Source organism: Camellia sinensis, chromosome 7 (assembly GCF_055761805.1).
Source record: "Camellia sinensis isolate YWXY chromosome 7, ASM5576180v1, whole genome shotgun sequence".
In the NCBI taxonomy this organism is placed as follows: domain Eukaryota; kingdom Viridiplantae; phylum Streptophyta; class Magnoliopsida; order Ericales; family Theaceae; genus Camellia; species Camellia sinensis.
The window spans coordinates 190,775,909-190,792,221 of NC_138967.1; positions in this window are offsets into that span (position 1 = coordinate 190,775,909).

Here is a 16,313-nt window from a genome sequence, read left to right on the forward strand (position 1 = left end):
GCGGTAAGGCTAATCGATAAGCAACCTCACCAATCCTCTCAAGGATCTCAAAAGGACCAATAAACCGAGGGGATAACTTCCCACTCTTCCCAAACCTCATCAGGCCTCGCCTAGGTGATAATTTCAGAAAGACATGATCACCTACCTCAAACGCCAAAGGCCTCCTCCTACGGTCGGCATAACTCTTTTGTCGACTCTGGGCTGTAACAAGCCTCCTACGGATAAGCTCAACTTTCTCCGTCGTCTCCCTAACCAACTCCGGACCCAACAAAGGTGCATCACCCACCTCGGCCCAACAAACTGGAGACCTACACGGTCGGCCATACAAGGCCTCAAACGGTGCCATACCGATGCTAGACTGAAAACTGTTGTTGTAGGCAAACTCTACCAATGGCAAGTGCCTCTCCCACGTCCCACTGAAATCCAGGACACAACCCCGAAGCATATCCTCGAGGATCTGAATAGTACGCTCGGACTGCCCGTCAGTCTGAGGATGATAAGCCGTACTAAAGGTCAACTTAGTGCCCAGTGCACTCTGCAAACTCTGCCACAACCTAGCAGTAAAACGAGGATCTCTATCTGAGACAATCGTCACTGGGACCCCGTGCAATCTTACTACATCCCGAATATACAAATCGGCAAGATGATCTACCGAATCTCTCACGCGCATAGGAATAAAGTGCGCCGACTTAGTCAACCGGTCTACAACCACCCAAATAGCATCACTACCCCGTTGAGTCCTCGGAAGACCTACAACGAAGTCCATAGTGACATGCTCCCACTTCCACTCGGCTATAGGCAAGGGTTGCAACAAACCCGCTGGCCTCTGATGCTCGGCCTTCACTTGCTGGCAAGTAAGGCACTTCGATACGAAAACAGCCACATCTCTTTTCATACCCCGCCACCAAAACTGGCGACCCAAATCCTGATACATCTTAGTACCTCCCGGATGCACCGCAAGGCGCGAATAATGGAACTCTCGGAGTACTTCCTCTCGGCAAGACTCCGGTACAAACAGACGGTCTCGGTATCTCACACTCAGGTCGGGATACACCGTCAAACCCTTCTCAACTTTCCCACTGGAGATCTTCTCTCGGAGGGATTCTACCTCAAGGTCACCTCTCTGTGCCTCTAACACTCTAGTCACAAGTGTAGGCTGCGCAACAACAGAAAACAAGGCCGCAGCCTCAACAGATTCGCCCAGTAGCAAATCAAACTCGCCAAGTGCTCCCAACATCACCCATTCCCGGATGGCTATACTAGCAACATCACTAATGGTCTTCCTACTAAGGGCATCGGCCACAACATTGGCCTTTCCCGGATGATAATGTAACTCAAAATCATAATCCTCGATGAACTCCATCCATCTCCTCTGCCTCAAATTCAAGTCCCTCTGTGTAAACAGATACTTCAAACTCTTATGGTCCGAGAACACCTCGAACTTCTCACCATAAAGGTAGTGCCTCCAGATTTTCAAGGCAAAGATCACTGCTGCTAACTCTAGGTCGTGTGTGGGGTAATTCTTCTCGTGTATTTTCAACTGACGTGAGCCATAAGCTACCACTTTCCCCTCTTGCATCAACACACAACCCAAACCCTCTCGTGAGGCATCACAATAAACCGCATAACCCAACCCTCTCTCCGGAATAATCAACACCGGAGCGGTGGTCAATCGAACTTTCAGCTCTTGGAACGACTTTTCACAAGTCTCACTCCACACAAACTTGACTCCCTTCCGAGTCAGTCTAGTCAACGGTGACGCTAACCTGGAGAAATCTTTCACAAACCGACGATAATACCCTGCTAATCCCAGAAAACTGCGGATCTCAAACACACTCTTAGGCTGTGCCCAATCTTGCACTGCCTCTACTTTGGATGTATCAACAGACACCCCTTCCCCGGATACCACGTGGCCTAAGAATTTGACTTCCCCCAGCCAGAACTCACACTTCCCAAACTTGGCATACAGCCTATGGGCTCTAAGTAACTCAAGCACCACTCTCAAGTGTGCCTCGTGCTCCTCCTCAGAAGACGAATAGATAAGAATGTCGTCCACGAAGACGACCACAGATCGGTCTAAGAACTCCCGGAAAATCCGGTTCATCAAGTCCATAAAAACTGCCGGTGCATTGGTAAGCCCAAATGGCATCACCAGAAACTCATAATGGCCATACCGCGTATGGAATGCCGTTTTCGGAATATCCTCATCCCTGACCCTCAGCTGGTGGTAACCCGATCTCAAGTCTATCTTAGAGAAACAACGGGAACCCTTCAACTGGTCAAACAAATCATCTATACGGGGCATAGGATACTTATTCTTAACCGTAGCCCGATTCAACTTCCGGTAGTCTATACACAATCTCAAGGCACCATCTTTCTTTTTAACAAAGAGTGCCGGTGCTCCCCACGGTGAAACACTAGGGCGAACAAAACCCTTATCTAGCAATTCCTGGAGTTGAACTTTCAACTCAACCAACTCTGCTGGAGCAAAACGGTAAGGTGCCATAGAAATCGGCGCCGTGCCGGGCACTAAATCAATAGAGAACTCTATCTCTCGGTGAGGTGGCAAACTAACAAGATCTTCGGGAAAGACATCCGAATACTCACAAACCACCCTCGGCAACACAATCTGTGTCTCAACACACTCGCTACTCTCTAAGCTAGCAAGTAGACTACTAAGCTCACTTCGCCCTCGCGAATCATACCCCGGTGGCAAAACACTACCAACCCGGTCTCCCAAGAAATGGAACCACTCCCCGCTCAAGGTACACAATGTAACCCTCTGGCGGTAGCAATCAATAACAGCCCGGTATGACGATAGCCAGTCCATACCCAAAATAACATCAAAACCCTTCATGGGCATGACAACAAACGGAAAAGGAAGCCTATAGTCGGCGACCTCTATATCACAGCCTCTAACACCCTGTTTCAGAATCAACTCACCACCCAAAGGCGATACCACACAAATTGGAGATGCTAACTGTGCTAACTCCAATTCCAAAACAGATGCAAATGCAGCAGATACAAAAGAATGAGATGCACCCGTGTCTATCAACACACTAGCAACTGAGTTGCAAAACAGAAAAGTACCTCTCACTACTGATGGAGCTGGTACTAAATCCTGCGCGGTAACAGCATACACGCGCCCCGTAGGCCCCTGGTCTACCTGCTCACCTCTCGGAGCAAAAGACTGCTGCACAGACTGGGATGACGAAGCTCCCGGATTGGCCCTCGAGGCCTGCACAGACTGAGCTGGCTGAAAACCCTGCGTCTGCCTAGAACCAGACGCTCCCGAAGTGGCACACAACTGTGGGCAAAACCTCTTCATGTGCCCAGGTTGTCCACACTGATAACAAGTCAGGAGCTGCCCCCTGCCCAAACTCTGACTCGGCGGTCTAGCTGAAGAAGAAGCAGCTTTCTGACCCCCACCCTTCTGCGGGCAAACAGAAACCTTGTGACCCAGCTGGCCACACTTGTAACAAGTGAATTCTCCCTGACTGCCTCTCCCCGAGCCTACACTAGGCACTGGAAAGGTCGATCTAGAGACTGCACCCTGAGACTGCTGAGGGTTATAACCCTTCTGTCTCCTGCCATCACTCTGACTATCCTAGCTCCTCTTGGAGCCTCTCTGACCCTCATCCTCCTCCTGCATCATAAGCTCCATATGAGCTGCAGCGTCCACTAGGTGTCTATATTCTCGAATATAAGACCCACCAATTCTCAACTTAAGGCCCCGCCTCAATTTCCGCTCAAACTCATAGCAACGGCGTTCCTCAGACGCCACCAGTTCAGGTGCAAACCTAGACAGACTAGTAAAGGTAGCCTCAAACTCGGCCACTGACAAGCCCTGCTGATTAAGCCGGCTAAACTGATCCCTCAGCTTCTCCCTAGCTGCTGCTGATAAGAACCTCTCCTGAAAAGCATTCACAAACGCCTCCCAAGTACCACCAACACGAGCTTTCTCGTACTTCCACCATTGACCCGCATCTCCCTTCAGTTGAAAGGATGCCAAGGTCACTTTCAGTGCTCCGTCCTCGATGCCAAGCATCTCAAACGTCTTCGTTGTCTGTTCGAGCCATTCATCTGCCTTAAGCGGCTCTTTAGTATCCCCGATAAACTCATCCGGATTACACCGAAAGAACTCCCTCTTCAAGAAGGAAGGCCCTGTCTCAGCTGCCTGATTCCCAGCTCTAAGAATACCCAAAGCTCCTGCTATCTCTCTGGCCAAGGCACCCATAGCCTGCTGACCCACTGGCTCGGCCACATTGGCCTGCCCAACTCCCTCCTGCACTGCCGGAATCTCACCCTGTGACGGTACTTCCTGCCTTGCAGGTCTACCACGCCTAGCACCTCTTCCTCGTCCTGACATCCTAATAAAGGTAACACAGAACGTTAGCACATTCATAGGTGTGCCGAAACTAAACACTCACGTCCTAATGCGTGGACAACTGTAATTCACTCCACATAAGCACATAAACACATAAGCACTCACGAATTTCATTTCCGGATAATGATAGTCCCGAGGCGTTACTAGAGTTCCGGTTAGAAATAGCATTGATCAAGTGCTTTTCCAACAAGACTCCCAGAAACTCAAGGATCCAATCAACATCCTAGAAATTAAATCCCATACCCACATAGTCACATAAGCATGTTAGCATTTAAGCACATAGCATATGATACTACATCTAAGTCTCTATCAAGCGAGACAAACCCATTGTGATCCTAATCACTTCCCACGTACCCAAAGTATTCGAACCTGGTACGCTCTGATACCAAGTTGTAACGCCCTCAAAATAATAGCATTAAACCCATTAAATAAGACAAGCGTTGATATATAAACTAACCACATTCTTATATCCATCAGAGTCTATTACATATGCATTACATGTTAACATCAAAACAAAATGCCCTACGGGCTTACAGCTTTCCAAGTTAACACTTGGTTACAACAAAGAGTACTAACTCGTTACACATTAAGCCCTTGGCTTGAAATTACATGTAATACATCAACAGTAAAACGACAAAACTATGTCCGCCACTAGCCTCCCAGCTATGTCCTTGGAGGTGGCATGCTTCCTGCACCTGAAAATGATGTTCCCATATAGGGTGAGCCACAGCCCAGTAGAAATACACTAAACCAACCATGGACAATGACTAAAACATTAGCAATTGATAGTTGGTCAACACTGATACAATCACATAAATTACATATTTATGTCAACGACTTACAGGTCCCATTTACTTTTCATTTTCCCTTTTTCAACAGATAAGCATGCTAGCTCTATCATCATTTCCACAGATATGTATAAAAACTATATCTCACATTCAGATAAGCATAAAAGCTATATCCACATTCTCAACAGATATGTATATCAACAATATCCACAGATAAGCATACAAGCTGTATCCACATTCCACAACAGATATGTATATCAACAATATCCACAGATAAGCATACAAGCTGTATCCACACTTCACTTCACAAAGATAAGCATATGAGCTCTATCTTCACTTCTCTAGACAAGCATATGAGCTCTGTCTACGGAGTACATCCCCTATCTCCTCCAAATACCTATCCGGTTTAGAGGTCCATCCCCTATCTTCCCCTAAACCGCGGAGTACATCCCCTATCTCCTCCTCTACACATAACGTATATAAACACATTGGTTCTATATACAATCACACAATACAAACAATTAATGTCTTCTAGCAACTGTCAAATTCCATGACACATTCCATTGATTAGTTTCAGTTTGCCTAATCAACATGCATTGTCTACAACAATTACGACTATCCTCCACCGATAGCCCAAAGCAGTTATTTCTAAACAGAAAATAAATGCACAAATGGATATTCAATCAACATTTCATTTTCTCATTTCTCACCAATTAATTATCCCAATTAATTAAACAATGTAATTAGGCTATTTTCCATAATTACCATTTCAACCCTTAGGTCCCATTTTCATCAATGATTCAACAATCATTCTATTTTTCTATGCCAAACATGCATCTAGGTTTATTATGAATAAAACCCCAACTTTTGTAAAATTACACAAAAGCCCCAAACTTTCACAAAATTACCAAACCAAGCCCAACATCTCAAAATACCAAAATTTAAAGACAAAACCCATAGAGAGGAGTAGGATATCCCTACCTCGAAGTTTTAGCCCAAAAGGAGATGAAGACTCCAAGATCAACTTGCTCCAAATCCAAACTTTTTCAGATTAAATCGAAGCTCTCAACGCCCTCTATCTTTTTAACAAAGGCCCTAGGCTAGATTCACACCCTAGGGAGATCAAATCTTAGAGATAGTGCAAGTTTAGAGAGAGAGGGTGTCGGATTAAGGGTTTGCTCAAAGAAAAGAAGTGAAAAAGTGATGTTTTAGACGCTGCTGTCCGCTGATATAAAACACTCTCGCTCGAGCGAAGGATTGGTCGCTCGAGCGACCAGACACAGAAAACTCTCGCTCGAGCCAAGAAGTTCTCGATCGAGCGAAGAAAAACCCAGACCGCTCGAGCCACGAAAATCTCGCTCGAGCCAGAAACTACAACTCTCAGGTCCAGAACCGGGGCAACACTACTCTCGCTCGAGCGACAAACTCCTCGCTCGAGCGAAGGACCAAAAATCTGGGCAGCAACACTAGGCTCCCAAGCACAACCAACCTGTAACAAACCTGCCCAACACATCCCATAACTCAAAATACAAAGTAAAGAGGATGCAAACTAGGAAATAAACAACTACCAACATCCACGGACACATGTCCGGATCACTGTACAACAAGGGTAAACCCGGGATCGCTATATACAATTTATTCGCACAACGAACACACTAAGTGTATACACTCTTTCTCAAAGAAATTTAATGCAATAAAATGCAAAGATTATTTGTAGAGGAGAAATACGAAAATTGTGAATGAAAACATCAAATGAGGGCTGCCTATTTATAGATGGAGTGGTGGCTGTTTAATTTGAATTAAACAGATGCAAATTTGAATGAACAGGTATGGCACCTGTTGGGTTTGATTTAAACAGATACAAATCTGTTTACACATGTAAGCATTGTTTGGTTTGAATTTAAATTTCGAACAGATTAAAAATTGTATAAAACATATTCAAATTTGTACAGAAATTCAGAAGAGGTGCAAAAACAATTTTGAATTTGAAATTAAAATTTCAGACAGATTTTATTTTACTAAAAAATAAAATTAAATTCAAATGTTTTTGGCCAAAAAAGATAAGTATTGGGCCGGACAAGCCCAACCCAATCTCACACCATGCACCCGCGCCCAAGCCCATGTCCTCCGACCGGACGGCAGCACGCGTGGTGATTTTTTGGGTCCAATAGGTCTAGCCCATAACCTCCCTCTCTACAAAACTTGGGTGCCCCTTGGGGCCTACCCCAAGTTTCAATTCCAAACTTTATAAACCCACTCAAAATTTCTCACCAAATCAATGTAGGACAAGCCATTTTCCAAAACTTAAGGAATTTTCACCAAAAACTCCATTTCTATGGAGCTCACTTTGGCTTCAATTTTTCATTCACCCGATAATGGTTTTGAGCAACCAAATATACCACATGAATCACAACGCAACATAGAACGCGTTACCACTTAGACCCGTGAAATTCGACGCATGGGTCCCACCTAAAAATTAGACCAAAGTTTAGGAAAAAATTTGTTTTTTCAAATTTTTCCAAAACCATTTCTAACAAAGGGATGGAGTGGGGTTGCAAGAGGTGGGAGGTTCTGAGGGTGGTGGTCGGTGGTTGTGAGGCGAGGAGCATGGGGGACAACGAAAGAAAACGAGAATGAAAGGTTAAGGGTGTTGTTGGGTCAGGGACTTGTATGGTAAAAATATTTTGAATGAATTGAAAATATGATTGTCTTAAAGTCTTAAAGTTGAGGAACGAGAGGATATGTTATGTTTAAAAATTATTAAAAATAAATTGTAACAAATATGCTTAATAATTTTTTAAAATTTAAAATTTATTATTTTATTTTATAAATTTTAAGCGAAAATTACAACAAATGGTGTGATACAAAAAAAAAAAAAAAAAAAAAAAAAAAAAAAAAAAACTATCTAAGCCAATGGCATTTGTTTCAATTTTTATTTTAATATTTTGAAAAATACCATTATAACTTTATTTTTTCACTTTTAGATACAAGTGAATGGGTTTTATATGCATTATTGATGTGTGCCGCATTATTTTTTGTTTTGAAGTGAGAAATGAGGTTTAAAAAAAAATTGAGATTATGTATAACATCACTTTTCTTTTTTTTTTCTTTTTTCTTTTTCATGAGTCCCATGATGCAAGGTTTATGAATATAATAACCCTAATTTGGTAATGATTTTGATTTTTTTGCTAATGTACCCCTTCAAAGATATTTAGGTCTTGGGAGGATTAATAGTTGAAATTTGATGGAAAACAAAGGGAAAATTCTTTTGAACACTAGTGTGATGACTTTGTGGTGATATTGAATAGTTTTGGTACCAAAGGTCAAGGGACCAAATTTGAACGAGAGAGACAGAAACAACCCCACTAGAGTATCTTCTCTCTTCTTCTCTTGAAAACTAAGAGTGTATTCATGAGTCTACCTTTAAATAATCCAAGCTCAACTCAAAAAGTTTTAACATTTGAACAATATATATGGATTAATTATATTCAGCACAATATATATATATATATATATAGATAGATTAATTATATTTAACACTCTTACATTTTATGAAATATTTTTATTTGTCAGACACAAATATATAAATTATGTATATTTATTGATGTGAGGCTTACTTCCTTTAATTTTAGTGAATAAAAGATGCAAATATGTGTAATATTACTCAATTATTAATCATTATATAATATCTGAAGTAGGGTCCAACAAATCGCACACTTAGGCTTTTTTTTGGGAATATTAGTTAAAAGACAAAAGTTAACTTTTTAACTCATTTTTGGTCACATCATATTTCACATAAAATAGTTAAAAAAAGTTAAAAAATTAATTTTTAATCATCTTTCTAAAACACTCCTTAACCTTATAGACCCTATATATGTAGTTGCAAGGACATTGGCATGGACAGTTCAGAAGGACATTGGCATGGTGGAAAAATTTTCGAATTCTTAAAAATGAAGTTTAATTGTAAGGAGTTGTTATTCATATTCACGACAAGGAAAAGCAGTTTTGGCGACTAAAAACCAAATTTTCGTCGCTGAAAGTAGCACAATTGGCGACTAAAATGGAATTAGTAGTCAAAAGTGAAGACTTTTGGCGACTAAAAGAGTTTAGTAGCCAAATGTATAGTTATTGGCAACTAAAAACAGATTTAGAAAGGTTTTATAGTAGCCAAAAGTGACGGATTTTGGCGACTAAAATAATTTAGTAGCCAAAAATATAGGTTTTCGCGACTGAAAAACAGCTTGGTCGCCGATTCTACGTGTTTTGGCAACTAAAAACAGTTTGGTCGCTGAAAGTGAAGCTTTTTTGCTACTAAAAAAAATTTAGTAGCTAAAAACAGACAATTGGCGACTAAAGTTCAGTTTAGTAGCCAAAATGGGACCTTTTTGGCTACTAAAAACAAGTTCAGTCGTCAAAAATGCTACTTTCAGCCGGAACTTACTTTTTTAGCGACTAAAAAATATTTTAGTAGCCCAAAATTACATTATTATTTAGTCGCCAAAAGTGGCTTCAATTTTTTTTTAGTAAATAATTTATTTTTTACATAAATTATATTGCATAAAAATAATTATATTTATATAAATAGTTTTATATTAATACGGGTCAATATAGTATATAAATAATATATATTGCATATATATTCATGTGATGTTGTAGTGGTATAGTGGAAGGAGTGTGTTGCTAAAGGTTTAGAAGGTTGGTGGTTTGAATCTCTCAGAAAAAGTAGAAAAGTTGGCTTTTTTTTTTTTTTTTTCCACCGAACAACCTTTGGCGACTAAACTACCGGTCACCAAAAGTATTTATTTTGGCGACTAAACAGTTTAGTCGGCGTTCCATCAACTATTGGCGACTAATCTTTTAGTCGCCAAATGTATAATTTTAAACAGTGGAATTGAGTATTGGCGATCAAAACTTTGGTCGCTAAAGACCTGTCTTTTTGCCGACTAAAACCTTTTTAGTCGCCAAAACCTTCTGCGACCGTTTATTCGCGACAAAACCGACGACTAAAAAATTTAGTCAGGGAAGGTAAAAAGGCGACTTTTGGCGACTAAAAATGGACAAAGGTGATTTTTCTTGTAGTGATTTCACTTTATTTTAAATACATTTAATTTTTATTTTTATTATACATAATTACTATTCTCACTTTATTTTATTTTAAATATACTCTTATCTATGTATAATATGTTGAAAAATTTATAAAGAGGTAGTTGTGAATTGAAATAGACTCCATTTTGAATGAAAGGGTGTAACCTTTCATGGTGTCTTTTTGTTTTCTATATAGAAAGGGTCAAACCTTTATTTGAATGAAAGGGTGCAAACCTTTCATGGTGTCTCTTTGTTTTAAAGGAAGGGTTATGTCCCTTCTTCATACATTTTCTATTCAAATTGAATAGGTGTCAACAAAGCCTATATAAAGGCAGCCCCATTCCAATTTTGATTGATTCCGAAAATTCATTTTATTTGCCTTCATTTTGCTCTCTTGCGTCCTTTATTCTTCATATTATTTTAGGAAAAATTTCAGAGAGTTATGGAACACAAGGTTCTAGTTCACTGAACAAATTTGTTTGAAGTGCTACTACAAATTTGTGAAGATCATTGTATCCTGGGAGATAGACGCCACTCAACTGTAAGCACCGTAGCGGGGAAAATCTGTCTTAAGGACAGAGTGTCACACACTCAACTTGGTCTTTTATTTTTAAATTCGATTCGATAAATAAATTCGGTACGTTATTTATTATTTTGTTTGATTTAATTTTCATTTTATTTATTTACACAGAAGATTGTTCCAACAATCTTAAGAAGGATTCGAATTTATTCTATTTACAGAATTTTTTCGTTTGTTTCCTTTTCTCTTTCTTCTTTTAAGAAAATTATTTTCTGTGGATTTACAAAATAATATTCTGGTTGGAAAAATAAATAGTGATTATATGCTATTTGACAGATAGTAGTAATATACTGTCTATTTTCTTTGACAACTAGTAGTAATATACTGATGTCATTAACAATTCAGAATATATTTTTGTTGAATTTTTTCAGAAATTAATTTTGATTTTTAGAAATTATTTTCTGAGTGTTCATTAATTAAAATTCTGTTTCAATATTTTAATTATTGAAGTGTTACAGAAATTAATTTTCTATGTGGAATTAATTTGGTTAAATAAAATTTTATTTTATTTTATTTTCAAATTAATTGGAAAATAAAAGTTACATTCTTCTTTCTTTTATTTTTACAGAATGTAATTCTGTGAATTTGGTTTAATTTTCTGTGTAGTGTAAATTCTAATTATAATTTTGTTTTATAAATTAGAATTGATGGCTACTGAAACTAATGCCGAAACAAATACTACTGTGGTGGCTGCATTTGCACCAACCCCTTCTCCAGTGGTGACAGTGCCAATAAATCATGGAGAGAAGCTAGAGAAGTTCTCAGGAACTGACTTTAAAAGATGGCAACATAAAATGTTGTTCTATCTTACAACTCTGAACTTGACTCGTTTCCTCCGTGAAGATGCTCCTATCTTGAAAGAGGATGAAACCGACCGGCGAGTGGTTGCTGCGGTTGATGCCTGGAAACATGCCGATTTCCTTTGCCGGAATTACATCTTAAACGAACTTGACAACACATTATACAACGTCTACAGTCCAATCAAGACAGCAAAGGAACTTTGGGAATCGTTGGAGAAAAAGTACAAAACGGAAGATGCCGGCTCAAAGAAATTTATAGTTGGCAGATTCCTGGATTTTGTAATGGTTGATTCAAAAACTGTGATTAGCCAAGCTCAAGATTTCTAACTCATTCTACATGACATTCACGCAGAAGGCATGTCTCTCAGTGAATCTTTCCAAGTCGCAGCCTTAATTGAAAAATTACCAAAAGGCTAGAAGGAATTTAAGAACTACCTCAAACACAAGCACAAAGAAATTTCTATGGACGAATTAATTGTGCGTTTAAGGATTGAGGAGGACAATCGCAATTCTAAAAAGCTGGCTGGTAAGCATCCTATGGAGTCTAAGGCAAATGTGGTGGAACATGCTTCAAAAACCAAGAAACGAAAGTCTTCTGGAGAAAGTTCATCACAAGGCTCTAAAGGGGGAAAATAAAAAGTACAAGTTTAATGGCAAATGTTACATTTGTGACAAAGAGGGACATCGGGCCAAAGATTGCCGTAGCAAAGGTAATAGCAAAAGGAGAACAAGCAAGAAGCCTGCTCAAGCCCATATGACCGAAGTGGATAATATTTCCAATGGTGTCGATGACATCAATCTTTCTGCAGTTGTTTCCGAGGCAAATCTTGTCGGAAATCCTAAAGAATGGTGGGTGGACACTGATGCTACTCACCATATTTGTGCCGACAAAAAGATGTTCACATCTTATTCTACAGTGGACAATGGTGAACAACTTTTTATGGGCAACTCCTCAACTTCCAAAGTTGAAGGACAAGGAAATATTGTTCTCAAGATGACATCAAGAAAGGAACTCACTCTCAACAATGTGCTGCATGTACTGGATATTCGCAATAATCTTGTTTCCGGATCTCTGTTAAGTAAGAATGGGTTTAGGCTAGTATTTGAGAGTGATAAATTTGTACTTACAAAAAATGGGATGTATGTTGGAAAAGGTTACATGTCTGATGGCCTTTTCAAGTTAAATGTAATAACCGTTGTACCCTCAGTTATTAATAATAATACATCTTCTTCTTACTTGCTTGAGTCTTCAAATTTATAGCATGGTAGACTAGGACATGTTAATTATGGATCTTTGTGTAGATTAATTAATATGGAATGTTTACCTAAATTTGACATTGATTCAAATCATAAATGTGAAATTGCGTTGAGGCAAAATTATCTAAAACTCCTTTTCATTCAATTGAAAGAAGTACGGAACCACTTGAACTAATTCATAGTGACATTTGTGATTTTAAATCAATTCAAACTATAGGTGGGAAAAAGTATTTTATCACTTTTATAGATGACTATACTAGATATAGTTATGTTTATTTAATTCGAACCAAGGATGAAACTTTGAAAACTTTCATTCAATATAAGAATGAAGTTGAAAATCAACTTGGTAAGAAAATCAAGAAACTTAGAAGTGATAGAGGTGGTGAATATGAATCACCTTTTGGTGAATTTTGTAAAGAACATGGAATAATTCATCAAACCACTGCTCCTTACTCACCTCAGCAAAATGGAATTGCTGAAAGGAAAAATAGGACTTTAAAAGAAATGATGAATGTCATGTTAATAAGTTTTGGATTACCTCAGAACTTGTGGGGGGAAGCAATACTTTCTGGTAATTATATACTTAATAAAGTACCCCGAAAGAAAGTGAATCAAACACCTTATGAATTATGACATTGAAGAGTACCATCCTACAAATACTTAAAAGTGTGGGGGTGTTTGGCTAAAGTGGCTATTCCTAGTCCTAAAAAGACTAAGATAGGTCCTAAGATCATTGATTGCATTTTCATTGGTTATGCTAAGAATAGTAGTTCATATCGGGTTTTGATTCGCAAATCAGAACATACCGAAATGCATGTAAATACTATTATTGAGTATCGAAATGCATCATTCTTTGAACATGTATTTCCAAATAAGACTAAACAAGAGACTAGTAACCAAAAGAGATCTCATGATGCTGTTACTAGTCAGGATCAAGAACAAGAGTTAGATCAAAATGAGGAAGAGGAACCTAGGCGTAGTAAACGTGCTAGAACCTCAAAATCTTTTAGTCCAGATTTTCTAACATATTTGTTAGAAAATGAGCCTTTAACTTTTAAAGACGCTATGTCCAGTCCTGAAGCTCCTTTATGGAAATAAACTGTCAATAGTGAAGTTGAATCCATCTTGCAAAATCACATTTGGGAATTGGTAGATTTGCCACCAGGTTGTAAACCTCTTGGGTACAAGTTGATTTTCAAAAGGAAAATGAAAACAGATGGATCAATTGACAAATACAAGGCAAGACTTGTGATCAAAGGTTTTAGACAAAAAGAAGGTCTTGATTACTTTGACACATACTCACCGGTTACTAAATTAACATCAATTAGAATGTTAATTGCCATTGCATCTCTATACAATCTAGAAACTCATCAAATGGATGTGAAAACCGCTTTCTTAAATGGTGAGTTAGATGAAGAAATTTACATGGAACAACCAGAAGGTTTTTCAGTTCCAGGAAAAGAAAAGAAAGTGTGTAAATTGGTTAAATCATTATATGGTTTAAAACAAGCGTCAAAGCAATGACATGAGAAATTTGACAAAGCAATGATGTCAAATGGATTCAAAATTAATGAGTGTAACAAATGTGTTTATATTAAAAACACAAACAAAGGTTATGCCATTGTATGCCTTTATGTAGATGATATGTTCATCATAGGTAGTAATAATGATATGATTAAAACTTATAAGAAAATGTTGAATAAACATTTTGACATGAAGGACATGGGCATTGCTGATGTAATTCTTGGTATGAAAATTACCAAAACATCGAAGGTTATGCTTTGTCACAATCTCATTACATAGAGAAAATACTTGACAAATTCAGCAAAGATGATGATCATCTTGCTAGAACACTTGTAGATGTTAATTTGTTTCTATCTAAGAATGTACAAGAAAGTATTTCTCAATTAGAGTATGCCCAAATTATTGGAAGCTTAATGTACTTGATGAACTGCACTCGCCCAGATATAGCTTATGCAGTAAGTAAATTAAGTAGATATACGAGTAATCTAGGAGTAGAACACTGGAAAGCAATTATAAGGGTTCTAAGATATCTTCGATTTACTCGTAACATTGGACTGAATTATACTAGATATCCAGTAGTACTTGAAGGTTACTGTGATGCAAATTGGATATCGGATGCTAGAGACTCAAAGTCCACCAGTGGGTATGTCTTTACTCTTGGTGGGGCGGTTGTATCTTGGAAATCTTCCAAACAGACTTGCATTGCTAGGTCTACTATGAAATCAAAATTCATAGCTTTAGACAAAGCTGGAGAAGAAACATAATGGCTTCGCCACTTCCTTGAAGATATTCCAATATGGCCAAAACCGGTGCCTGCTATATGCATACAATGCGATAGTCAAATCTGTAATAGATAGAGCATAGAGTCATATGTATAACGGTAAGTCTCGATATATTCGTCGTCGACATAACACCGTAAGACAACTACTCTCTAATGAAATTATTTCCATAGAATATGTTAAGTCTAAGACAACATAGCAGATCCACTAACCAAAGGATTAACAAGAGAGTTAGTTAAGAATTCATCGAGAGAAATGAGACTAAAGCCTATTAAATAAGAGTTATCACTATGGCAACCCAACCTAGTTGACTGGAGATCCCAAGATTTAGGTTCAAAGGGACAACCGAGTTGTGAATGACTCAGAAGGATCACTGGGGAGTTCAACTCCTACCCATTTCTATGATGAAATAAGTGATATCTGCAGTGTTTTAGGTTAAGTAAAATTTTAATGATTTTTATATCTAGGTAAACCTAGTGAAGTATGGCAGGATACTTTTCATAAGAATCACCTATGTGAATGTGAACTGGGCCGGTTCTATAAGATTTGTGAAGGGCTACAATTCTCTAGAGCACTCATGAAAGACTAGGTTGTTCAGGGCCAAAATGAATACAATAGTGAGAACTAAACTGTGTCTGGGAATATACTGTGTGAGTTCTATTGTCTTGGTTTACACAAATGGCTGAACAGTTCAAGACATCATGTTCACTGGTTAGCTAGCAAATCTGATAGTGTCTCACAAAGGAAGGTTCAAAACCAAAAGCTACCTATACTTTACAGAATATTACCAATTTATGTACTCTCTGTTTTTAGATCATGTTGTTGCATTTTCTCTCTGTCAATTTTATTCATGTGGGGGATTGTTAGAAAATTTATAAAGAGGTAGTTGTAAATTGAAATAAACTCCATTTTGAATGAAATGGTATAATCTTTCATGGTGTCTTTTTGTTTTCTATATAGAAACGGTCAAACCTCCATTTGCATGAAAGGGTGCAAACCTTTCATTGTGTCTCTTTGTTTTAAAGGAAGGGTTATATCCCTTCTTCATACCTTTTCTATTCAAATTGAATAGGTGCCAACAAAGCCTATATAAAGGCAGCCCCATTCCAATTT